A 24,897-nucleotide genomic window follows, 5' to 3' on the forward strand; every position below is an offset into this window, starting at 1 on the left:
TTTTCTCAGATGGAGTGTCAGACTTAACTTGACGCATATGTGCTATTTATTTGTCTGTCTCTCCCATGTGTCAGCGCATTAGGCACGAGGAACAAAGGGCAACAAAATCCTGCTGGTGTTTGCCCTTGTGCCACAGGCAGGAGCCAGGACTGAGCAGGACACAGGTCCAGAAGAAAGGCCATTAGTACACGGCTCATCAGGGCAGTGCTCTTCCCCTCAACTTATTTGCATCTGAGTAGTTTAGATTGCTTCATCATCCATCTATTTGTGCTACCTATCTACCTGCCTCTAGTATCTATGTATGTGTGTATGTTTGTATATGTAAATCTATCTATCTATCTATCTATCTATCTATCTATCTATCTATCTATCATCTATACTATTTACCTTCTTGTACGTTTTGAAATCAACCAATATATCATGTGCCACCTATCCTGCCTTTCATCTGTCTTGTCAACCATCTACCTGTCCATCATCTGTCAATCATCTTTTATCCTCTATATATTTATCACCCTTGGATCATCTGTCTGTCTGTCTGTCTGTCTGTCTGTCTGTCTATCTAATTTTCCAATCATCTAAGTATTATCTTTCTACCTATATAAAATGCAGCTGAAATTGATCAGGTTCTTTCATATAACTTTATTTCAAAGCAAATTGAATCAATATATACTTATATGTAAAATTTTATGGGTTTGGTTGTTTTACCTGTACATACGTCTGTGTACCACATGTACTCCTAGTGTCTGTAGAGGAAAGAAAAGAGTGTTAGATTCCTTGAAACTGGAATTACAGATGGTTGTGAGCCACCATGTGGCAGCTGTGAATCAAGCCTAGGTCTTCTGAAAGAGCATCCAGTGCTCTTAACCAATGAGCCATCTCTCCAGTCCCAAACCCATATATATATATATTTAAGCCGATGAGAAAATGATCCTAACAAAAGCCACGCGGAGCTGAGGATGTAGCTTCAATTGTTTTGCATATCTGTCATGCAAGAAGCCTCCCTGGATTTGATCCTCAGCACCTATAAAGCAGGCATGGTGGTGAACTCCTGTGATGCTCAGGGTTATTCTGGACTATATAGTTCAAGGCTTCCTGGCTGGGCTACACCAGGCCTTGACTCCAAAACAAAGCAAACCAACCAACCAACCAACCAACCACTCCGCAAGACCACCACCCACCGAAGCACATGTTTTTCTTCCCTTTAAAATGCTGAAGCACTTCAGTGATATTAGTGTGTGTCTTGATGAAACTTCTCACTCACTGTGTCAGACAGGCCTTCAGCCGTGCGTGTGCAGCACTGTCTGGCCGGGCCATTCGTTTAGCTACTTTCTAACACATCATGCACTGTCTAGGGTTGCTAAGGGAAACAGCTTCAGCATCGCTAGATTGAGTCCACGTCTTCCCTGCACCGTTTCATTTTTGTCTCGCAAGCAAACCCAGAATGTCCACTTGGACATTTCCATGGCTCGTTCTCAAGGGCCCACTTGGTGTTTAGGTTGTTGGAGACCAGAGAATGACTTGGCTCACATAGAATGTGCTACATTTGAGGCTGGGGGTGGAACTCGGCTTGTAGAATGCTTGTCTAGTGTGCTCGAAGCCAGGGGCTTGATTCCAGGACTGCATAGCCCGGGCATGGCGGTGGATACTGTAATTCTAGCATTTGGGAGGTGGTGTTGGGAGAATCAGGAGATCAAGGCTATCCTCAGCTACATGGGGAGTTTGAGGCCAGCCTGGGCTAAGCTAAGAATCTTTCCTCCCATTTCATATACATACTCTCTCTCTCTCTCTCTCTCTCTCTCTCTCTCTCTCTCTCTCTCTCTCTCTCTCTCACAAGCACAAGGCATTTTTCTTTCAGTGATAACCTGATAATCTGCTTGCTTGTTTTTCCCCTTTGTTTTTTTTTTTTCTAATATTGATTTTATAAGTATGTGTGCTGAGTATATGTTTGTGCATCTCATGTGTGCAGGAGCCCACATAGGTCAGAAGAGGTGTCAGATCCCCAGGGGCTGTAGTTACACATAGTGGTGAGCTACCATGTGGGTATGTGGGTACTGGGGGGCAGAGCTTGGATCCTATGCGAAAGCAGCAAACACTCTTAACTGCTTCATCAACTCTCCAGCCCCTCTTGGTTTTTTTTTTATTATAATGAGTTCATGCAATACCTAATTTTAATCCAACCTATATCAATCTTAATTTCTTTGTTTTGAGACAGGTTATCAGTGTAATTTTAATTTCTTTGTTTTGAGACAGGGTGTCAGTGTATAGCCCAGGCTAGCCCTGAATTCCCAGTCTTTCTGTTTTGCATTTGAAAGTGTTGGACTGACAGGCATGTACCACCCACCTTAGTTCTGTCCATGTTTTCCTCTGACATCAAGCCATGATGACATGAACAAGATGGTGACAGACTGAAAGCCCATCAGGCAGGTTTATGCTGGATCATATTGACTTGGTGAGAATGTGTGGCTCCTGAAAGCCGTTTGGTGAAGTTCTACATTGGAAGGTATACACTACGGCTCATAATCCCGTCAAAGTCTTTATCATCTCCATCTTTTTTCTCTTTTTGGCATCTTCTTGTTTATTCCGACTTCTTTGAATTTCAAGTGGCTTTGGGACTCCAGCCATTTTCACTTCCCGCCATGTTGTCACAGGAGATGAGATAGACTGCATACCTGGAGCTCAGTTCCTCTTAGCTGGTGTGCCCAGCCTTTTGATTTTGCCACTCGACAACCACCATCTATAAAGTTCATGGTCAAGGATGGAGTAACTGAGTTCCACAACAACATCGAAACCCCAAAACCTTGTAACTTTTTAATGCAAGTTCTGCCTCATTCTGAGCTAGCCTGGGGTACATAGAAAAACAGCCAGTGGCCATCTACAGCTTTCTTGCCTCTCTGCCTTAGTGGTTCCCATGACACATGAACTTGATCTCTGAACTTTTTTATTCTGTGACATTCATTATCAATGTTTGTATTTTTCCAAATAGTTAATTCACTTTGGATAACCTTATAGTGACTTAAAGTCTCTGTGTGTCTTAGGGAAAGCTGAAAAAGAAACGAGCTCTTTCCTTTCTTTTCTTTTTTTCCTAAATGGTGTTGTGGCCGGAGGGAAACTTAACAAAAGTTACCTACCAGCTATAGACGTGAACTTCATTGCTTCATTTCCTTCACTGGAAAGCTTGAGGAAGCAACAGAAAGGTGCCCATTGGGAGTGCTTCGCTGCCTGTATTGCCTGGTGTCGTTGTCGTCACTGCCTGACCTGCGGGAACGTCACCTTGCTCAGGTCACGGATGTGCCCAGCCTCTCTCCAGGTGTTTTCTCTCTAATTGATGTAACAGAGAAGAGCTACAAAAGTCAGAAACTTCATTCATTTCCTTTAGTTTGGCCTTTTGATTGAGGATAACAATAAAAAAGGTCTCGGATACGGCGGGCAGGGGAGGGGGCGAGGCAGGGGGCGGGGCGGGCGTGGTGGCTCACGCCTTTAATCCCAGCACTTGGGAGGCAGAGGCAGGTGAATCGCTGTGAGTTCGAGGCCAGCCTGGTCTACAAAGCGAGTCCAGGACAGCCAGGGCTACATAGAGAGACCCTGTCTGGAAGCGCCCCCCGCCAAAAAAAGCTGTCCCCGGGAGCTTTATGTGGAAGGAAAGCCTCCTGGTCACTGGGCTTCTGGTGCGGATGAAGGAAGAATCATCATCTCACGTCCTTTCCCAGTGGCACTGTCAGGAAGACAGAGAGATTCAGGGCTTAGTCTTAGGGCTGATCGTAAGAACAAATCGCTGCTCTCCTGGACACGGGAACACAGTGTTTATTTGCCAGCAGATGAGAAACACTTAAGTGTTTCAGCTGGTCCCGAGTGAGCACGCTGTGATCCTCTTCCCTCGAGTCACGTGTGACTTTTCAGATTTGCAGGTTTGTTTACAGGGTCACTATCCAGGATTTTATGCTGGGTGGATTATGACCATCTTAACTCATTTGTGATTTTATAATCTTCCCGGGACTGTTGTTTGGGACAACCCTCCTCCCACCCCCCCTTTTTTTTGAGGCAGGGTTACTCTACATAGCCCGGCTGTCCTGGAACTCCTTATGTAGACCAGGCTGGCTTTGAGCTCATAGAGATCTGCCTGCCTCTGACTCCCGAGTGCTCGGATTAAAAGTGTGCGCCATCACCATGTCTGGCTCACTTCCTCAGTTTCCAAGCTAAGTCAGTCTTTACTACCATTCCGGTAACATCTGGATTCAGTTTGGACATTGAGTTTCAAGTGTTATTTGTGGACTATTTTGCTTTTGGAGCTTAAAAAAAAAAAACAAAAAACCCAAAGCTTTGACATTTTATGTACAACCTTAGGACATTCCTGCAGGGACTTAAAAAATACTTTTTATTAATTCATTGAGTATTTCATACATAGTGTATTTTGATCATATCCACCTCCATTCCTCATAGGTAGATTTCTTATACCCTCCCCATCCCTATGTCAAGTTCGGTTAGTACTGTCCATTTACCCACAGGAATAGGGTCATCCACTGGGGCATGGTTGAGCTACCATGGGCCACACCCTTAAAGGAAACTGACTCTGCCTCCCCCAGCAGCCCTCAGCCGTCCACAGTTCCTCAGCTGGGGGAGGGGGGACCCTGAACCCCTTCCTGCTCTTTGCTAGGATGTTGACTGGTTTGCTCTCATGCAGGTCTTGCACAGCCAAGCACAGCTGCCATGAGTTTATGAACGCATCATTCCTGTCATACCTAGAAGACACTGTTTCATCCCAGCCCTTCCTGACTTCTGGTTCTTCAAGTCTTTTGGCCCCTTCTTAGACTATGTTCCCTCACAAGGCCTTTCTTTGGCCTCTACCCAGTAATGCTGGGTCTTTGATCTTCACCCTGGGTTTATCATTCAATCTCCTTTCAATAATCAAGGCATCTTTGTCTTTACTTGTAAATCCCAAGTTCCAGGGTGATTGTTTCACAAATATGGAAAGACTGAACTCATACGTCAGACTTGAGATGGTAGCATTTTTCTGTGGAGTCTTGAGCAGTACACCAAGGCAACAACCATGGTGGGCTGGCCTGTGGTGAACTTTTCTTATCCTCTGTGAAATTGACAGTGTCCTTGTTTTGTCATCAGACTGACACCTGGAGGGTCTACAGAGCCGCGCCTGCTGGGACAGTACTACTCCCTACTATTTGATTACCAAGTCAAAGTCAAACCATTTAGTGTTTTAATTTCCTCAAAGCAGAGCCCCCGACAGAAGCTCACCATGAGATAGTGCCTTCAAGTGTGCCCAAAAGTTAGACTCTCTCAGGAGTTGGGAATGTACAGTCCAACCCCAGCTCCGGAGCTTCCTGGAGAGTGTGGTACGTGCCGCACAAACACTACACGAGCTGCCATCCTTTCTCCAGCACTACTGATGCGCTTAGTGGGGTGAGGGCTGCATCCCCTTTTCAGTATCTGTATGCATTTCAGGGATACCACGAGGGTCTCTAGTTTTGATGCACTGTGCTTGCATTACTGGGCTGTGCAGCAGACCAGAGCAATGGCACATCTAAGTCCTGCTGTGGCACAGGAGATGCTTACACTTCTGAAAGGGGGCATTCTTAGTTTGAGACTAGAACACAGCTGAGATTCTTCTGTGAAATTTCTCTTGAAATAGGGCTTTTATGGTTACAGCATCTGGGGATACATCATGGATGGCTTGGATTTGGGAGTTGTTTTTTTTTTTTTTAATTTTTTTCAATTTGGAAATTAGTAGACACTGTAGTGGACACCCTACGCTGATTAATTGACCCCCAAGGACCCAGAACTGACCCTCCATGGACCCACCTGGGTTTCTTGCTCAAATGGAGGTCTTTTTAAAATTTAAATTTTATTTTTTTTTTTTTTTTTTTTTTTTTTTGTATTTTCAAGACAGGGTTTCTCTGCATAACTCTGGCTGTCCTGGAACTTGCTCTGTAGACTAGGCTGGCCTCGAACTCATGGAGATCTGCCTGTTTCTGCCTCCTGTGCTAGGATTAAAGGCTGCGCTGTCACTACCACTCAGCTTCAAATCGAGGTCTTATCAAGCATTGTTCTTGTCAAGACACAGGCTGCCTGGGGACATCTGCCTGGCATTGGGCAGATCTTCTCAGGAGCACCTGATTAAGGACCTCTTTCTTCTTCTGCACCAAGCTGGGGCAGCAGTTCGCATGACCTTCAGCTCTGCATGTTCTGAGAGCCAGCAGGAGGCCTGTAAGCCCTCCGGAGGTCTGGTTTTGTAAATGAAGGCTTTGAACTCTGTTACTAATTCCATGCATGCATGAGATTCTGAGTCCAGTAGAACCCAGGGTTATTACATGGACACTTTAACTTGGCTAGACGCCCATCAAGGATGTTTGCATCTCCTGTAGAAACTCTCTCTTCACAAGTGAATTAGGAAGAGGGCTTAGGCTAAAGAAAAGGCTCAGAGGTTAAGAATGTTTGCTGTGTTTCTGAAAGACTTGACGTCAGCCTCCAGCACCCATAGCCAGTGGCTCACCACCACCTGCAGCTCCAGCTTCAGGTGATCAGATGCCCTCTTCGGGCCTCTATGGGCACCTATACACACACGGCATGCACTAAGTGCACACGTACACTAAGACACATATGCACACGTACACACATAAAGAAAATCTGATCCAGGCGGGAGAACCTTGATCGCCTCTATGACAGAATCGTTAATCTCCCGAGTGCTGAGGCGACAGGTATACCACCGCGGCCACCTTTAAGAAGCCTGTTGAAGTGTAAGAAGCAAGGGAGGTGAATAATAATTCACAGAGACAATTATAAAGCTAACTATGAATAAAGAGTTAGGCACCGGCTCCACTAAATAGTCTTTGGAGATGTAATCTGAAAAGTGGCTTTCGGAGGAATGAGACTTTTCCTTGTGGGTCCCAAAAGAGCAGCTCTCTGCATAATAATAAAGCTGTTCAGATTGTAATCCTCTTAGGAGACAAAGGGAAGACGCTGCCTATCTCTCTTTATTCTAACTGATGCGCCAACGACCCATGCTTATGAGGTACAGACTGGGTTTTCAGTACTAAACGATGAGTGGACGATTGCTTGTCTCTAATGTCATTAGAAGCACTACAGCCCTAGATCCCTGTTTCAAAGGCATCAAAATAGCCCCTGCCGAGGTTTGTGTCTTCATGTTCAGTTTTAGGTGGAAAATGTTGGCAGGAGAGTTCCTCAGGTCCTCCGTGCGTGGAGCAGGACTCAGGCATGGCGGACGAGAGGAGGCTCACCTGCTGTCCAGTATGTGGGGCACAGTGCACAGCCAGAAAACTTGGCTCACGATGCTGGGTGGAAACGTCCTGAAGGAAGGTCATCGTTCTGTGTGGTCAGAGTTATGGACTGAATTGAGGTTTAGAAAGTGACCCTCTCGAAGGACGTAGACCCAAGCTTCAGACTGACCAGACTTGGGGTCGCTGGTGGGACATGCAGTGTCACCTTGAAAGATCCAGACTCACCTGAACAATGAACATCTGAAGGAGAGTTTCAAATTGTTACCAGTTTCCTAAAGTGACTTTTAGCACATTCGGTTCTGACCATGGCAGCTGATACAGGTAAATCTAATTGTAACTAAAAGTAAAACCCGTAATAAAACAAACCATTTACAATCACAAACCTGGTATTAAAAATGGGTCTGGGGCTGGAGAGATGGCTCAGAGCTTAAGAGCACTGTCTGTTCTTCCAAATGTCCTGTGTCCAATTCCCAGCAACCACATGGTGACTCATGACCATCTATAATGAGATCTGGTATCCTATTCTGGCATGCAGGCACACATGGGGGCCAAGCACTGTATTCATAATAAATAAATAAAGAAAAAATGTGTCTAGATTTTTTAATAAAGTCTTGTATGTAGTTTATGTACAAATTTCCACATAAATCACAGGAAACTGAACTGCAGGCCTAGAAATGCAGACTTAGGTGCCTGGACTGGAGGTGCTTCTATTTTCCGGTGACTTGTGGGACTTACTGTCACTACCCTTCGGTTATAAATAGCATTGGATCTCGTACTGTCTTAGTTTGTGGGGGTCCCAGCAGGTGTCACTGCAGGCACTGATCCTTGAAGAGATGAGTCAAAATCCAGTGATGATTGATGAGGGAGTCTAATACCAGGCAGTTTATTCCTAGTGTATTTATTCTCAGCATAATTTGGGGAAAAATTCAGGTGTAATACAGCCCCCCCCCCCCCCCCCCCGGTGCACAAGGAAACATAATTACACTGAAACTCAACCCAGGGTACCTGCCATTTCTTCCAGGAAGATGGGTTCTAGAAATAGGCTTCCTGTACTAGCTTAAGGGCCTAAGGAAAGATCTGGCCTGCTCTGGGTCACACAGGTAACACAGAGGTCACTTGGACTATTAGCCACCTGTTTTAGTTAGGGTTTCATTGCTGTGAAGGGGCCCATGACCGGGACAACCTATTTAAAGGCAAATGTTTAATTGGGGCTGGCTTACAGTTTCAAGGTTTAGTTCATTATCATCATGTCCGAAAGCATGGCAGTCTGCAGGCAGACTGTTGTAATACAAGAACTGCCACGCAAACCACTCAAGCACCAATCTCAGTGAGATATTGATGGTTTAATGCCACACCGAGACTGACCATGGCCGGGGACACAGTGGACTTGAGAGCTGTGCTGTGACACCAGTCTGCTTCTAAGGCAGGCTTTTAAAAAAGAAAAGCCGTAGCGGCAGGCACTGTGGTGCATGCCTGTAATCCCAGCACACAGGAGGCAGAGGCAGGTGGATCACTGTGAGTTCAAGGCCAGCCTGGTGTATGAGTCCAGGAAAGCCAAGATAACACAGAGAAAGCCTGTCTCGAAAATCTAAACAAACAAACAAACAAACAAACAAATAAACAAAAACAACAGAGAGGCGGGGGGAAGGAGGGAGAGAGAGAGAGAAAAGAAAGAAAAACTGTAACTGGGTAACAACCAGGTAGCCAGGTGGGAAAGAAGGGGGAGGGCAACATTACATCATTTTTACAGCTAAACACAAGAAGACTCCATTTTGTTCTGAGCACAATGTCCAGGCATCTCTACAAAGCAGTTTAAGTTGATTGGCTGGGACGTAGGCTAGAGGGCTTTTCAGTTCCTCACTGTTCTGAGAGAAAGGAACATAGCAGAGTATTGTGGTTTTGTTTAAGAAGAACATAAATCATTAATTCAAGCAGAATGTTCAACAAGTATTGAATTGTAAGTAAAAGGCTGTTCAAGCTCCCAGCAGGAGGAGCCCAAGAACATGAACTTAATTTTACTTTATGAAAAAAATGGAGACTTGGAGGCAAAATGGCTTCTGATATGGTAAAAGTGGCAGTAGGCGTTCACAGAGGAGCCCCAGTTATCCTAGGAACTAAAGCAAGCCTCAGTGGAAGGGCTATAGAGTTTAAGCAGATTAAGCAGTTTACAACAGAGACATGGTGCTGGAGAAGGAGAAGCTGAGAGTTCTACATCTTGATCCAAAGGCAGCCAGGAGGGGTCTGTCTTCTGCAGGCATCCAGGAGGAGTCTGTCTTCTGCAGGCAGCCAGGAGGGGTCTGTCTTCTGCAGGCATCCAGGAGGAGTCTGTCTTCTGCAGGCAGCCAGGAGGGGTCTGTCTTCTGCAGGCAGCCAGAAGGAGTCTGTCTTCTGCAGGCAGCCAGGAACGTACTGGAATTCCACACTGGGCAGAGCTTGAGCATAAAAACCTCAAAGCCCACGCCCACAGTGACACACTTACTCCAACAAGGCCACATCTCCTAATAGTGCTGCTTCCCATGGGCCAAACATTCAAACACATGACTCTATGGGAGTCAAACCTATGCAAACCCCCACCCCACCCCTGATCCTGGTTGTAGGTGCTTGATATGGCCTGGCTCAACTAAAGGCCACCAGGCCATTCGTTACCTCTAGTTCTCAGCTTTCTGAATGGAATGCAGGTATTTGATTCTATCTCCTCCATTGAGGAGAACCCTCTCCTTCCATGCCCCTACCCCCATCCCCAACCCCCCTGTCACCCACCATATGATCAGCATTCCTGGTTTCTTAGTGCTTCTCTTTGGATACAAGGTCCTCATGCCCTCTGCACTAGTCATGGGAGAGAAAAGGCTTTATTTGGCTTACGTATCTCAGTTCATTGAGAAAAGTCAGGGCAGGAGCTCAAGGCAGAGGCCGTGGAGGAAGGCTGCTTACTGGCATTCTCCCTAGGCTTGCTCAGTCTGCTTTCTCCTAAACACCAGGATCACTTGCCCAGGGGTGGAACCACCCAGAGCTGGACCCTCCCACATCAATCATTAACCAGTGAACAGACTTACCCATCTTACAGGCCCATTTCACAGGTGTTACAGGCGTTTTTCTCAGCTAAGGTTCCCTCTACCCAGATATACTAGGCTTGTGTTAAGTTGTCAAAAACTAGTCAGCATACACATTTTCCTTTAGTTCAAAATACTTAGAAATTGTACAGGGGAAATAACTTTGTATTCCTAGATATCCGGATTTCTTCCATTCTGACTTCAAGGAGAGAGGGACAGCGATACTGTGCAGTACTGGCACCCAGGGGTGTGGTAGCTCTCCACCAGTGACCCTCTCAGTCTGGGGGTGAGCATCACACTTCCTGCCTGGGCAAGGACGCCACACTTCCTGCCTGGGCAAGGGCGCCACACTTCCTGCCTGGGCAAGGGCGCCACACTTCCTGCCCGGGCAAGGGCGCCACACTTCCTGCCTACATGGCCACACGCGTTCTCTAGTGGTTCTTTACTTAGGTATAAGTGGACAGTTAGATTTAACAATATGTACTTATTTGATCTATGTGTGTGTGAGAGAGAGTTTGCTATGTGTGCAGGAGCCTGTGGTATCCAGAAGAGGCCATCCGATCTGCTGGAACTGGAGTTGCTGGTGGTTGTGAGCAGCCCACATGGTGCCGGGAACCGAACCCAGGTCCTCTGCAAGAGCAGTAAGCACTTTGACCACTGAGCCATCTCCCCAGACCTGGACATTTAGATTGTATTTAAAATATTCTCCCTATCATAAATCTTGCTAAAATGAGTGTTCTTACCCTCTGTTGTTTGAGGCTTGTGTAGAAACATATGCACCAACACCCACCTAGGTACTAGACATGTGTTGACTTAGAGCTTTAATAACCTATGAGATTGTTTACTACATTATGCCTGCTTCACAGAAGAGGAAACTGAGGCACAGGGAGAACAAATGTCATACACGAAGAGAAGGAGCCTTGAAAATGTCAAATTAGGATTTGACTCAAAATGGTCTGGCTTCAGACTTCCTGATTTTAACCTCTGAGATTTCTGGAGACAGGACTTTGGGTCACAAAGGTGGGATCTTGTTTTGACTTGTACAATTATTGCGTGTCAACTGAAAATAGGAAAAAGCTACCGCTATTTGTTGGTTGGTGAGTGGGAGGACTTGAGTGTTGAGGAAGCCCGAAGTTTGGAATCTTATAATGAAAACTCCAGACACTGGTTTAAAGGAGGCTCAGAGGGATTTGAGGCACTGAAGGACCTCATTCTGAAAGTTCAAGGAATCCTATGCATTTACAATTCTGGAGTGGAAAATTGCTTTCTCTGCCAGCAAAAGTCAATTTTATCATTGCTGCCTTATAGCAAGCCTCATGCTGTTCCACTTGTTCCCTAGAGACTGAGGAAAAGAAATATGCAGAACGAAGAGTGAGGTTAGCTGTGGCCTTGCAATGGCAGCAAGCTGCAAGCATCACCCAAGCTCGTGCTTGCAGGTGGCACCTTAAAAGTTTAATCCACACAGCCTTTCATTTGCAGAGAGTCTCACTATGTTGCCTTGGCTGGCCTGGAACTTGCTATGTAGACCAGGCTGATGCAGAACACACAGCCAGAGATCAACTACCTCCGCCTATTGAGAGTGTTGAGATTAAAAATGTGAGCTACCGTGCTTGGACACAATTAGACATTTTTTTTTAAAGTCATCAAATTGTACATTTTAATGTGAGAGTTGCATGGCATGCGAAAAGTAAATCAGCATGATATTTAAAATTCACATAGTTGATAGTGCACAGTGAAAACACTGGTACTGGCCTCCACAGCACATATACTGAAACTGGAATGATACAGAGAAGATTAGCATGGCCCCTGTGGAAGGATGACACGCAAATTCATGAAGCGTCCCACATAAAAGAAAACACCGGCTGACTTACTAGGCAGAAAAAAGAGCCGTATGCATAGATAGGAAAACCAAAGTATGAAAAGACTAGTCTTTTGCTGTTAATATTTTTTCTTTTTTTTAATTAATTTATTCATATTACATCTCGATTGTTAGCCCTTCCCCTGTTTCCTCCCATTCCTTCCTCCCTCCCACTTCCCCCCTTCTCCCCTCCCCTATGTCTGTGATTGAGGGAGACCTCCTCCCCCTATATATGCTCTTAGAATATCGGGTCTCTTCTTGGTAACTTGCTATCCTTCCTCTGAGTGCCGCCAGGTCTCCCCAACCAGGGGACGTGGTCAGAAAAGGGGCACCAGAGTTCGTGTGAGAGTCAGATCTCACTCTCCACTCAATGGTGGAGAATATCCTGTTCGTTGGCTAGGTCTTGGTAGGGGTTCGAAGCTTACTGCCTATAGTTTCCTTGGCTGGTGCCTTAGTTTGAGGAGGACCCTAGGACCCAGATCTGCCTGTCATAAAGTTCTTCTTATGGGTTTCCAGGACCCTGTGGCAATTAGACATTTCTAAAACTCCAAATGTGTGCGTGCAAGGAGAACCAGAGTCAGGAGAAGAGACACTAATTCATGAAAGCCAGAGGACTGTCAAAACACAGGGCTTGGCCATCTGTACTCGGACTATGTGCTCACTTAAGGAAAGCTCATTGCTGAGCGGGGGAAATGGAAGCTGCTGTTTCTGTAAGTGGAGTGCAGGAAGCTGCGCTCGTGTGTTCATCACAGTTCCTGCCGCTGGACTTCGGCACACTTAGCCTACTCCTGCCGCACGTGTTTTTGTTAATAGCAAGTCTGGAATGGTGGAATGTTGCTGAGAATGAGGAAATGGAAAAACCCAGCATACTTCATCTAGCAAAATAGCCATTTGGAAGTGGTAGGGTTCAAACACGTCCATATGGGATTCCCAAGAGAGTGCATTCCAGGAAGCACTCATAACACAGAACAATGCCTCTCGTTCAAACTCCTTTCTGTAGCTGCTGCTTGGAATGGAATTGTAGTTACCCAATGTTGAGCCAAGTTTCTCATTTTCCACAGATGTGTATTAGAATACAGAGAAGTCAGACCAGCTGCCTTGAAGGGTGGGGATGGAGTGGGGGTGGGAGTGGGAGTAAGGCTTAGCTTTGTTCTGTAGGGCCTGGCTTACCAAAGTAGTAATGAAGACTTAAGGGGGAAAGGTGCTTTTTAGAAACAAAAGTGCCTTTAGCCAGCTTAGGTCCACTTACAGGAGAACAGCAAACACTGGACCCGTGCTGCCATCTGCTAGTCTAGATAAACCTCACCAACATTAAAAATGTAGAGTAGAAGATTATCACTAGCCATATTTGCCTTGGCACCTGAAGCTGTGACAAGGCCATGTCCTCATAAGCTTTAGTAAATAGCCAGTAAAACACAGAGATAAGCTAGGCCCCGGGGCACACGCCTGTGATCCCATCACTCCAGGAAGCAGAGGCAGGTGGATCTCTGTGAGTTCCAGGCCAGCCTGGTCTACAAAGGAAGTCCAGGACAGCCAAGGCTACACAGAGAAACCCTGTCTCAAAAAAGAAATAGAGATAAATGCATGTGTGGTCTTTGTTAAAAAAATAAACATTAATGACAGAGGGAAGACCGAAACTCAGGTGATGTAGAAAATTGTACCCTCCTGATTATTCAGCTGATGAGAGAAAAGAGGAAGGGACCTGGGCTCAGAGCTAAAAGCTATTTCCCTTTCTGAGTCATCACATTTGCTATTTTGGGCTTTGCAGGGTAATAAACTGCATTGCTCTGCTACTCTGAGGCTCCAGTGCCCATAATTAAGAGTGAAGCAGAGATGGTTCCCTGCCGGGCCTGGCTTTCCAAAGTGGGAATGCAGGGGAGACGGTCCCCAGGGTGCTTGGTATGTGTTTCCTCCTTGCGAACCACTATTCTTTTTTTTTAAGATTTATTTTATTATTATGTGTACAGTGTTGTCTGCATGTACACCTGCAGGCCAGAAGAGGGTACAAGGTTACATTATAGATGGTTGTGAGCCACCATGTGGTTGCTGGGAATTGAACTCAGGACCTTTGGAAGAGCAGGCGGTGCTCTTAACCACTGAGCCATCTCTCCAGCCCCAACGAATCACTATTCTTATTCCCACCTGTATACATCATATACTGTTCTCTCTGAGAAGATTTTCTGATAGACTCACTTCATGAGTGGTCAAACGATAACTGCACATTTATCTAAAAAAAAAAAAATAGTTGATACCAAGACTTTTCTGGGGGAAACGATGTAAGATAATTGACCTATTACATGTCAGGACTTGGGCTTGGAGAGATGGCTCAATGGTTAAGAGCACTGGCAGCTCTTCCAGAGGACCTGAGTTCGATTCCTAGTACCCACATGGCAGCTCAATACCATTTGTAACTCGTATTCTAGGGGATCTGATGCCCTCTTCTGGTATAGGACACATGAGTCATACATGCAGATACACATGCTGGATAAGCGCCTGCTCGCACCTTTTAAAAAAAATTAACATTCTTTTTATGATTTTTGATCATAATTAAAACAAAATAGCACTTAAAAATGAATCATGTCATAACTGAAACTCGAAATAATGTTTGAGTGTGCTGCCTCCCTTGGTCAGTGTGTATGAGTGTGCTCTGCCATGAGCTAGGCGCACAGACATGGCTGCGCCTCGCTCGCCTCGCTCTCCTGTGAAAAGCCCGAGTGCTTCTTCCAGGTGAACTTTCTTCGGGCGCCCTCCAGCCTGGCTTCTTCTGTTCTCTGATATGTGGGTCATGAGTAAGTAGTCTACCTTGCCTCATCCGCTCAACCTCGTCCTCAGTGACGAAGCTGCATAAAGCTTTGGCCATCACCAAGTGTATGGCTCCTGCCCGCGACCATCTCCCTCCTCCAGAGACTGTGCAGGTTACACCATGTTTTTCCAGCCGGTCCAGGAAGTGGAAAGGGAATGTCAACTGTTCTCCGTCCTGTAGGATGGGAAAGCAAAGCCGATAATCGACTCTGCTCACGTGGCTCCTCTCTCTGCCGTGACGCTCTTCCTCCTGCCTTTGCTGGGGCTGACGGCCATGCCTTGCCATGCCTTGCCATGCCGCACAGCCTCAGTCAGTTGTTTTTTTGACTGAATAATTACTCTTTCGCGGAACCTCTGCACAGATTCTTCTTTGGCAGAACCACGTGGCGATGCTGAGAACTTTCCCAGCAGTTGAACGAACAGCACATAATCTTGATCTGACAGGTTTTCCAGTAACATTTCCTCCAGTTCCTCCTCTTCTAGTTCAGCCATCTGCTGCGAGCCACGTCTCAGGACTCGGTTTTTTTCTGAAAGGACACCTCTGTGCTTTTCTAACTGGAGGACCTTTCCATATACTTCGTGCATTAGTGAATAGCATGACTGTGCCAGTATAGAAGAGAAAATGAGATGGACAGCCATCTCCTCCCCACGGATTGCTCTTTTGTGTAGGGAAATCTGCCCAGGATGCTTCATCATTGGCCTGGCTCGCTTCTCAAACAAACCACTTGGAGAAAGGTAAGCAACAGCTCCAACAATATCCTCTTCAGTGACGCTTTCTCCCACCTTGTTGGCTAAGTGCCTCTTTCCTGTGTTGAATTCTTCAATTCGCTTCTTAATAAAATCCTCTGTATATGATTCCTGTCTTGGGCATCTTTGTTTGTTTTTACAACTGTGGTATGTATTATCTTTTATAGCTGGGACCTAGGCCTGGTCTGCCAGTCAACTGCCGAGGCTGTCCAGTACTCAGGTCTCTGGTAGAGGCTAGCTCTAAGCATGTGAGAGAGCCAAAAGGAAAGCTGCAGGGGGTGGTCATGTTGGCCATGAGAAAGATCCCGGCAGGAACCATTTTTTAAAAATGTCAAGTCTTGCTTATGCTGATGCTGTGGATATGACAGTGCTGTCGGCATAGGTACTGACAAATGGGTGAGCGGAATGAAGTAAATATGTCTGTGAATAGATTTTCATCCACATGAAGTCTGACGTACAGCGATGGCATTTCAGAGGCCTACACATCAGGCACAGGGGTCAGCCTAAAATTCTCAGTTTGGAAATAGGAGACGGTAATTGTGACTTTAGAGCAGAAAAAACCTCTTAACACAAAATGTGCAGTTCAGAGGGGAGGAACACCAGATGAGCATGAGTACACTAAAACTGAAAACTGCCTTTCATATAGGACTATTTTATACTGATAATAGAAAGAGAAGAGACTCACACATAATGCACGTAATTGAGAAAAGAATGATGCTGGCTACATTAAAGGCTGGCATTACTCATTCAGAGTCAGTAGAAAAGTGGAGTAAATTATCTGTCTGTCTGCCAGTCTGTCTGTATATATACACAGTCCGGAAGCTGAATGGCCAATTACCTCTCATCAAGCTGTCCTTGAAGTTTGCTTTAGTCTTACTAAATGTATGTGCACAAGCACGTGCCAAAGATCACCCTTAAGTGTCTTCCTCGCCGCTCTACACTTCATTATATTTTAAGGCAGGCTTTTGCACTGAACCTGGAGCTAAATAATTTGGCCAGTGTGGCTAGCCAGAAAGCCTCAGGAATCCCCATGCTCTGGGACTACAAATACATACTACAGTGCTTGGCTTCCCCATATATATGTGTGTATTTATTTGAGATTGTTATATAATTACAATATTTCTCCCTTCCCTTTCCTCCCTCCAAATCTTCTCACATATGCACCCCAATTACTTTCAATTTTGTTGGCTCTGTTTCTTAACAATTAAGCTTTATTATACAACCCAACTAGCTTACCCAAAAGGGAAAAAAGGTTGAAAGGAAACAAGAGTGAACCTTTCGGTATCCGTTTCGCGGGATGGGTTCCTAGATGTCTCTGGCCTGCGCGCTGGTCTGGCCTGTTTGCTGATCCTCTTTCGCGTGTGCTCAAGCCAGGTCTGAACCTGCTGCTCCTCTCTCCTCTCCGCGTACTTGTCTCTCACGTGCAAGGGGCAGTCTCCCTCTCCCATTGAGGGTCAATTAGAAACACAATAGTCCAGGTGGAGTCCCTCCATCCCCTTCCTGAATTCCAGGCCCAGGATGGCTCCACCCAGTCTATCTCAAGGTTAACCTCAGGGAGTATCCGTGGTGTGTCCAAGGGCAAAGCCCGCCAAGACTGCTTTCACCTGTGACAAAGCTTCCAATCCTTCCCACACAATTTCATGACTCCCTTTTGTTTTACTATTATTGCATGCACATATGCATATGTATATATACACATATATTTCAAAATCTCACCTGTTCAGTCCATATAATGCTACCCAGATGTACATCTCAGGACTGGCCATTTGGCACTGGACCACCAGTTGGCATGTTCTTCCCTGGGGAAGACTATCTCTCCCATTTCCATCTTTCCTCAGTTGCCTAGAGTTCTTTGTGTAGGGCTGAGGCCTCATGGGCTTTTCGCCATCCAATATGACATGTTCATTGGCATCATCCTTGTTCAGTTCACATTGGGGTCGTCCTGTTGGTCAGACTTTATGGATGTATCTCTGAAACTACTAGGAGAACACAATATCACCGCAAACTCCCTGATCCTCTGGCTCTTATAATTTCTCTGTCCCCTCTTTCAAAGCATTCCCTGATCCGTAGGTGTGGGAGTGCTTTGTAGGTGTTTTTATTGGGAGTGGGCCCCACCACTCTGCATTTTGACTGGTTGTGATTTTCTGTAGTTCCCATCCATTACTGAGAGACAGTTTCTTGAGGAGTGCTTGGTTTTTTAAAATCTGGCTTCTGTGGTGCTGAAATCAAGTCTGTATGCCATGCTTTACTGCCTGGGCTATCTCCCATCTCCCCAGCCCCTGCCGAGACCCCAGGCAGGCCTCATTTCCACTCTCAACTCCAATATCCTCTTCCTTGGGGCATTTATTTCAGAAGACATCTAAATATAAATTCTGCCTTTGTCCTTTTGAGATAGAAGTCTTTAAAAAAGCCTCTCGTAGGTTTCACAGTCTAGAAATGCTTTCTTAAGGACCTGGTAGTCATCCCTTTGAAATGTGATCCTCGAGGGCCTCAGTGCCCTGAGCCCAAGCTTTATGGCATAGTAGGTACCTAACTTCAATGGGCATCAGTGAGTAAGCCCAGTGACCCAGTCACTGAGGTCGCCACACACTTGGCTGGCTCCGCATCTGACACCTGATGTTCCCCAGTGCTCGCTGCCAGCTCACCCCAGGGCTTGAGAACACTTCTGCCCTTTGTTTCATAGCAGCTGAATTTAGACTTCAGTTTGGTCGCTCACTGCTACTTCAGTAGCCTTGAGTCAAGTTTTCCTTCATTGAACTTTGTCCTTTCAATTTGGTGCCTTTACTCAGAAGAATTTAAAATAGTGCTAGAGAGGCTGCTCGGTGGATAAGAGTGCTTCCTGCTCTTTCAGAGGCCCCGAGTTCAGTTCCCAGTTCTAGTGCCTCATAGCTGCCTGTAACTCCAGCTTCAGGGGATATGATACTCTTGTCTGGCCTTTGTGGGCACGCATACCTATGAGGCACATGTACACATGCGCGCACACATGCACGTGCACACACACACTAACACACACACACAAACACACACACACACACGTACAAATACACAAATAAAAAAAAATAGCCAAGTATGGTAGAGTGTGCTTGTATACTCTGAAGGTGGAGGCAGTAAGACTAGGAGTTCAGCTTGGGCCACTTGACACTTGACACCTGTCCCCAGTCACCACCAACAATGAATTTAAAATAAAACCATGCAAGCATACTATTTCCTGGTCACCAGGATGGCAAATGTAAGTGGGAGTGGAGAACAGTGCGGGCTCTCCTGCGATCCCGGGACACATCTGCACTGTCACAGTCTTTCCAGGGGACAACCTGATGTCTCTAGAAATGTTGATGCCGTTCTTGGATGGAGCAGCCGAGTTCCAGGCACACATTTCGGACACATGCTCGCGGTATTCATAGAAACTCTGTGTGTAATGGAAACCTGACTGGGCTGTAGGTAAGTTATAGTACTGCAGAGAAGAGAGAGCTGGGGAGCACAGGACAAAGTTGACATGTGAAAAGTAGGTGAAAGAAATCAAGCTGCAGACAATATACGACAATATATGATGACTAGAGAACTTTAGAAAGTTATGACTCTCCTCTGTCTCTCCCTCCCTCCCCCTCCCTCTCTCCCTCCCTCCTATGTCTGTCTCTCCTCTCTCTCTCTCTCTCTCTCTCTGACTGGAGATTGAACCAAAGGTTTTGTGATGTTAACAAAGTTCTCAGACCCAGACCACTACATCCTCAGGCCTCATTTTATTTGTCATTTTCTGATATCCTCTCACCAAGTTGCCCAGGCTCACCTGGAACTCACTTTGTAGTCCAGGCTGGCCTTGAACTTGTGATCCTCCTGGCTCAGCCTCTTGAGTAGCAGGATTATAGTCAAGTTCCATCAGGTTCAAATAAAAAGTCCTGTCTTGTGTAGCATAGGATTCCATAGATGTCACAGTGTTTTGTTTACATTGTTGTTGTGGGATACACATTCAGTTATAAGAGTGGCTATTTTTAAGGCTATGGGCGAGCAGGGGGAATCAGGGAGAAACATTTAGGGGTTACCATGTTTTACTTCTTGAACTAAATGTCAATATATAAGAATAATATTCTTTGTTTATTTTATATTTAAAATTTTATATATTAAAAAATTATGTTTGAGTAAAAGAGTTGGACACTTCTTTGACATTTATTTCAACATTAGATACTGTTGGATCTTTTACTGTGCCCTTGAGGTAATGCACACCCAGAGCTATCGATGGAACATTGCCAAGTTTGAGCTAATTGTTCGATGGAATTCCAGCCCCACTTGCGATGCTGGGGCACAGTGCCATCTCTAGTCACTTTCTGGACATTTAAGCTTCCTCCAGGGAGTCATTGGAAATGCCAAGCATTGGCACACAAATTTTGGGAATAATACTTAGTCAAAGAAAAAGTTTGAGTTCTTTTTCCCTCAAAGGGCAGAAAAGCTGGACTCCACCACACTGAGGCTTCTAAGTGTCTGTGCCTGAGGTAAACTGGTAGGTGAGGCCTGGAGCTGGAGACAAGTTTCTTTTAGAAGTTTAGCTCCTCTTCCTCCAACTTTAGTTCAGTTTGCATGATAAAAGGCCACGTGCCCTACAGGTTTGGAACATCCTGGGAATGTGGGTGGGCTATGGCAGAGTTGGCCGGAAGTAGAAGTATCTGGAGGGGAGAGGTGGAGGTTGCAGGGTTTCTATTCCACTCACTGTTAAACACCAAGACAAACCATGCAGAAGGATTTGGGGTGAAAGGAGAGACTGTACATGGGGAAATATTTTAAATGAAGGAAATGGCCTTTATTTTAATAGCTTGTCAAAATGATCACATTTAATACTTCAAGGAGGGCCAATCTTTTATGTAAACTGTACCTCACATCTTATTGTAGAAAACAAGATGTACACACACACACACACACACACACACACACACACACACACACACACACACACAATCCCAGAGTATAGAAGAAAATGATGTCAAAATAACAATGTGATTAGCAAACCAATTGAAAATTAATTCTAATGATATAAAGCAAGCAGCATTGTTAAATAAGTGCAATTTTGACAAATGTTGATGAGTTCTGGCTGACAACAGGCAATTTTCACGAAGATGGTCAGGTCATGAGCTTATAGAGTCTGACATTGTAACAGTTAGATATACAAATCAGACTATTGGCCATGTTACACATAGCTAATGATGAAACACAGTTACAATGCGGGAGGCATTTCTCTATGTTTAGTGTCAAACATAGTCCAGAGACTGAATAACAATACAAGAGAAGATGCTGTGTGGAACTTTTTATACACAGAAAGTCTTGCTCTTGAAAAGAGTGTATACTGCCCCCTCATTATACACAGATGTCAAAAAACTCTAACCATTTATGTGATCAAAAACAAAAAAATTAACCGCCAATTTCATAAAATGAAAGTTTCTCCCCCTTCCTACCACAGAGGTATATGCATTCATAAATTGGATAAGTATGTTTTATGGTCTGATCTGAAAAACACAAGATACAATATGAAGAGTCAGAAGAGAGATACCGGGCAACAGGGGACGATTCTATTTTGGTTAAGAAAGAAAAGAAATATCATCTTTTCTAAATATGCATAGTTATAGATATAGGCAAATATTAGTGCGGGTAGACATCGGATTGCTATTGATCACCTCAAAATGTGGAGCATCTGTTTTCCCATGGTTGCAGAAGTATCAAAATGGATTTCCTAAAACTCAGGGTGAAACATCTTAGAGTAGCATCTGACACGACGGATGGCAAGCTTTTGGAATTTTCCTTCACAGATTTTTTTTTTCTTCATTCTCTATTGTTTGTCCTTGAGAGACATTTCCAGCCCCCACCCCATCTCCTATTTTCTATCAGCTTTCTGAGATTTCAGAGGTACCACCAAGAAGCTATTTGAAATTAAGGATTGCTCTTCATTTGAGACAAGCCCTCATGTAGCTCAGGCTAGCCCCAAACTTGCCATATAGCTGAAGAGGATGACCTTTAACCTTTGATCCTTCTTTCTCTACCAGCCGAGGGCTGGGATTACAGGTGTGTGCAGCCGCTTCATCTTATATGGCGGTGGGAAAGGCACCCAGGGCTTTGTGCATGCTGGGAAGGCACTTTACCAATTGTGCTACGTCCCTAACCTGGAATTAGTGATCCTTCAACCACCCTGAACCTGACGATGAAGTGGGTCCAAGAGGGGACAATCAAAAGATTGCCTATCCATTGGCTAGATCTGGGTAGGGGTTTGAAGTTTACGGCCTGTATAGTCCTTGGCTGGTGCCATAGTTTGAGCGGGACCCCTGGGCCCAAATCTGCCTATCATAATGTTCTTCTTGTAGGTTTCTAGGACCCTCTGGATCCTTCTACTTTGCTATTCTCCCATGCTTCTCTCATCTAGATTTCCAATAGGATGTCCTCCCCTCTGTCCCAGTTTCCTGGTAAGTGAAGGCTTTCATGGGACATGCCCCTTGGGCTAGTATGCAGATATAAGTGAGTATATACCATTTGAGTCTTTCTGCTTCTGGGTTAAACTCACTCATTATGATCATTTTTAGTTCAATCCATTTGTCCACAAATTTTGGAGAGTGGGGTATAACTTTCACACGTACTCTGGTGCCTCATATTTGACCATGTCCCCTAGAGGGGGAGACCTGGTGGCACTCAGAGGAAGGATAGCAGGCTACCAAGAAGAGACTTGATACCCTATGAGCATATAAAGGGGGAGAAAGTCCTCCTCAGGAACAGTCATAGGGGAAGGGAGTAAGGTGAAAATGGGAGGGAGGGAAGAATGGGAGGATACAAGGGTTGGGATAACCATTGAGATGTAACAAGAATAAATTAATAAAAAAAATTATTTTGAAAAAAAAAAGGTTGCCTAAAATGTATTGCATAGAAGCTCTAAAAATACATTGACACAAAAGCTTCATGCTAAGAGAAAAAGGTTTCCCAATTAGCAGGCTTCTCTCTCTCATAACCAAGGCAGAAATCTCATTCAGTTTAATCAGGCTTCGGTGCTTTGATTTGCTCTGATGGGAATAGGTCACTACTGACCACCATTACTCAACAGCAGCTCTTAACTGGGACTCAGCACCCCAGAAACTGTCCATTTGGGATTTCTGCTATAGCCAAGCATGGGACTACCTCAGTGTGCAGTCTCTCTGGGACTTCCACAGCCTGCAAAGGAAGTGGCAGTTGACTTATGAAATGTCTCCCTTCTCTTCAAGTGGACATTAAAAATGTCATTAATTACCTGGTTAGAACTGTGGTGTGGGCAGATGTCTGCAGTCCTAAAATATAGACACTCCTACTTTATGCTTCTATGAAGAGTCCCCTTGGGGCTCATAGCTGCCATTGCTGACAACACTTTTTAAGAAACCTAATCCTATACATAAGCTTGGAGCACATTGAAGGGTTAATGTCAAAGGCTGAACTTGCCTCTGCTGTCTCAGAGGAAACAAGGAAATAGCCATTTGGAGAGAAAGCTGAAGTTAATGGGCAGAGAAGTGACTTCCCTCCTGTTGGTGGAAGGGGTGTGTGGGGGAATGGAGAATGGGTGCCCCATCTGCTTACGGGGTGGGGAGATGGCTCAGCTCTGAAATGGGTTTGTCTTTGGCTCCCAGCACCCGTGCCACCCGTAACTCCAGATCCAGGGACTCCAATGTTCTTCTGGGTTTCACAGTGTCAGCATGCGTGTTCATATATACAAGATGCACAAATAAAAGTAGAAAAGAAAACATGTCTTAAAGAGAAAGTATTCAGCTCTTCAGACTGTACAACTTGACAACTTTGGGAACTCTGCTCTTTGTTTTTTAGACTGGGACAGGGTTTCTCCGTGCAGCCTTGGCTGTCCTGGACTTGATTTGTAGACCAGGCTGGCCTGGAACTCACAGAGACCCACCTGCCTTTGCCTCCCTGAGTGCTGGGATTATAGGTGTGAGCCGCGGCTCCTGCCAGGTACTCTGCTTTTAAATGCATTTTTTTTTTTTTTACTCCTTATTTGTGCTACCCCCACTTTGTTGGGACTTTAGAAGTTCTATATTTGAAATGTCTGCCAGCAAAAACTTTAAAAGGCATCAAAACAGGAAAACAAAGTATCAGTAAGTCTGTAGCTCAGCTTACCTGTTCAGTTTGTTTTCCACTATGTGTTATTTCTACTGTGAGTTATTTTATGCTCATGAAAGTTATAGAATGCTGGGACTCAGCAAGTTCGAAGCCAGACTCTGCTACGTGTGACCCTGCCTCAACAAACTTGGATGTGGCATGAGTCTTTGCCATCTGGCTTGGACGTCCTTGATTCACCTGAACTTGAACCTTTAAGGTTGTCTTAGCTTCTTGACAACCCTTTCTGTGTTTGGAGCTTGGTCGAGAGCACAGATGTAGTTGGTTCTCACTGTAAATGTCAAGCCCGTTTCTGGTTCCCAGCAAGGGCATTTTGAGCTAGATGAACATGTTCCCCGTAAGCACTCTGAGCTCTGTGGACGGCAGGTTTGTGTATTGTTTTTGGTGCGTTAACATTCGTGGGACAACCCACAGCAACGGCTGTCACTCTAGCCATACCAGTCACCACCAGTCACCACAGTTGTGGTAGATTGTGGGAGGCTCCAGATGCTGAGGTTGCAGAGCTAATTCCTGGAGGCCTTGGCAGAGTTCTGGTTGAAAGTGGTGATAACAAAAGCCGTGCAGGGTTGAGTCTGGATCCACGCTTTCTGAGGACTCCATGTTTTCAACACCTCAAATTAGCAGAGAAAGCATAAACTTTTGGACTCTTAGTTTTGGCATCCTGTCATTTTTCCTCTATTCCTTTTCAAATTATTTTAATTCAACATATATTAGCATATATAATGTTTCAGCTGGTGGAGCCAATCATTGAGAGGTGATTGGATTTTGAGGGCCCTGACCTAATTAATATATCAGTCCACTGAAAGATTCATAAACTGACTACTGGGAGGTGCTTGAGGTTGTGGAAGGTGAGATCTTCCTGGAGAAAATTGGCTGTTGAGGGTATGATTTTGAAGGCTATTTTCTGTCCTCAGCTGCTTCCTCTCTCAGGCTGTCTTCTGGCCACCATGAAGTGAAGACACTCTTCTACCACAGAGTTTCTACCACGAAGCTCTGCCCTGCCATAAACTAACTGCGTTGGAGCTATATGACCATGGCTGAGTCTTGTGAAACCAGGAACCCAAGCTTTTAAAAA

General features: G+C 45.2%; 1 non-coding gene and 1 pseudogene across 1 annotated transcript; one reads left to right on the forward strand and one right to left on the reverse strand.

Annotated features, from left to right (window-relative positions):
- The first annotated feature begins 12,041 nt into the window (after positions 1-12,041).
- On the forward strand, positions 12,042-12,148 carry LOC127184482 (U6 spliceosomal RNA). The gene has a single exon (XR_007830127.1). It is a non-coding gene; the product is annotated as a U6 spliceosomal RNA (small nuclear RNA).
- Positions 12,149-14,812: 2,664 nt separating this feature from the next.
- Positions 14,813-19,077, reverse strand: LOC127184442 (28S ribosomal protein S9, mitochondrial-like; annotated as a pseudogene).
- Positions 19,078-24,897: the final 5,820 nt, after the last annotated feature.

The sequence above is a fragment of the Acomys russatus genome, chromosome 32 (assembly GCF_903995435.1).
Source record: "Acomys russatus chromosome 32, mAcoRus1.1, whole genome shotgun sequence".
Lineage (NCBI taxonomy): Eukaryota > Metazoa > Chordata > Mammalia > Rodentia > Muridae > Acomys > Acomys russatus.